The sequence below is a fragment of the Rhipicephalus microplus genome, chromosome 6, assembly GCF_043290135.1.
Source record: "Rhipicephalus microplus isolate Deutch F79 chromosome 6, USDA_Rmic, whole genome shotgun sequence".
Taxonomy (NCBI): Eukaryota; Metazoa; Arthropoda; class Arachnida; order Ixodida; family Ixodidae; genus Rhipicephalus; species Rhipicephalus microplus.
This window is the reverse complement of record NC_134705.1, coordinates 146,089,156-146,091,537: the sequence shown is the minus strand read 5'-3', so window position 1 is coordinate 146,091,537 and position 2,382 is coordinate 146,089,156.

Here is a 2,382-nt window from a genome sequence, read left to right as displayed (position 1 = left end):
CTTAACAGAGATTCCACGCTCTGGGTGTTTCTATTTACATCCTGGTGTTTAAATGATAGATATGTGGCTCATTCAACATGATTCGCTTCTACATTAGACCAGGAAGTGCAACCCTCGAGGCGCTTTGGGAAACAAATGTGCTCTGCAAAACATAAGATTCGACGCAATATTCTGCAGCGAATGAACATACCCTTTATTCTATTTTCAAGTATGTCTTTTCAATTTTACGCTTGTGTTTGTATACGGTCTGAAATATGTTTGAATAATATGGCCTTGATTGCCCACATTAAAATGGTCAATAAACTGAAGTGGCCTTTCCCACAGCGCAGCCGTCATTACCTGCCTGACCTTAGTCTTGCAAAAATGTAACACATTACCTGTCTCGCAATTGACAAACGTAGTAGTCTCTCTACATCCACCTCTTATGTAACAACCCCTTGAAGGGTATTTAACGTAATAGAAATGAAATGGAATTGAAATGTTTAGTGAAAGGTTAATGTTACATCCATTAACTTTTGGAAAAGTTATACCGTGCTTCAGTGCTATAGTAAGGTCCTAATATGCTACTAGCAAAAAAGTTTAACATTGCTTCACATGGGTACACACCCACGTTTTTCAGTACACCTAGTTGAGATCTGGTTAACACATTGAGGAATCTTTATATAATATAATTTCGCTGTTTTATCTACCATCAATGACTCTAGCCAACGAATTAAATGCCACTTTAATAAAAGGCCTTCATATTAGATTCACTGTACTTATGTGTTTCATAGATATGTTCCAGCACAACATTTGGTTCCGGTTAAAGATCTCAAATTACTTGTACTGACGCCTTTAGGTGCCCTCGCGCCAATACAATTTTGTGTCACAAAAAGAATAATGTGGAGCTCAGCTAGTTGGTACGTATTCGTTCTAAATATATACGTTTCGCGCAAACATGTACTGAAGAAAGTCGGGACACCACGAACTCCTACTCGCTACTCAGGATGCGCACAGTGAGAAGAAGATAGGAAAGCCTATCTGCGCGTGCCGGTTCATTACGTGAACTCAAATGTCTGGCAAACGGTGAGGTTTACGTGAAAGATAAATCCTAAAGTATTTCATCTTTATGCAACCTACCACTATTAACGGTATGCCATGCCGTAATCATCAGACGCGGTTCTGCATACCTCTACCGGTACAAATTGTACGCGTTCGTCGAACATTGGCGTGCTGCTTTCTCCTCGGCAATGCAAAAAAAAAAGAGACTAGAAGGTGAGCCTTCCAGTTAACGATCTCTTGTGTTCCAATAATCTCTGGTTAATGCGACGCTCCGTCTGTCCAAGAAAGAAGCTGCCGCAGCTGATAGGGTTAAGTTACTCTAAAATCTATAATACTTTATAAGACCACTCAATTATTGGCCGATCCCCCACAGTGAGTACGAGCCACAAGTGAATGTTAACAAGAACAAGAACAAGGGTTCGTTGGTGTGTCTTACGATACCAATATCGGACCGCTGCTTGTCCTTTGCTCGCTCAATTTAAATTCGAAGCAATTTTTCTTGCATACTGCAGACAATTTTTCGCTCCTATCTACGTATCTATCTAGGTGTTATCGGATAGCTGCTCTCGTGAAAACCCCATTAACGTGTGGTAAAACAAAATTGGTGTGGAAGGATATGATGGTGGGACGAATATACTGGCGGCTTATGACATGAATAATGTGACATTTCTGTTGCAACAGGTCGTCAAACTCTTTCTGCCAGACACGTGTAACAACCGTAAACCACGGGCGAGTATGTGCCACAGGTATGTGTGTGTGCGCCACAGAAGTTTGACGGTTTATAACTTCCAAGGAATGCCGAGAACATACATTGGTAATTTGAATAGGGAGCCGACGAGAACGTTGTGATGGCGTGCTGTGTACTTTACAAATATCTCTGCGACAACGCCATTAACAGGTCGAAGTGCCATGACCACTGTACAAGAGGTTGACAATCGTGACTTCAAGTGAATGACATGATGGCGCTTGCAGCCCCCTGTAGGACACCAGTAGTCAAGATCTGCAGCAGACTTGCGAGATTTTTAGTGTGACAATACTGTTAGCCGGCAGGTTGTTATTCCCTAGCAGCAAAAGTGTACCGGCGAGCGAACAAAGAAAATTATTGCTTGTCCAAAAACATACTCATTTTCGTAGTTCACGAAAGAGTGGCTAAGTTTTGAGAACCCACCATTCCCATGCATGCTTAAAACTAACCTATCACTTGACTGTTGACGAGGTATTCGCGCTGCTGTCATAGCTATGTAGTTTCACTTCCACGATTACTAGTCGTTCCTCCTCACTGTGCATGTCAAGTCACTCAGAGGATTTTATTACCAGTGGGTCTTACTCGCTCTAAGGTGT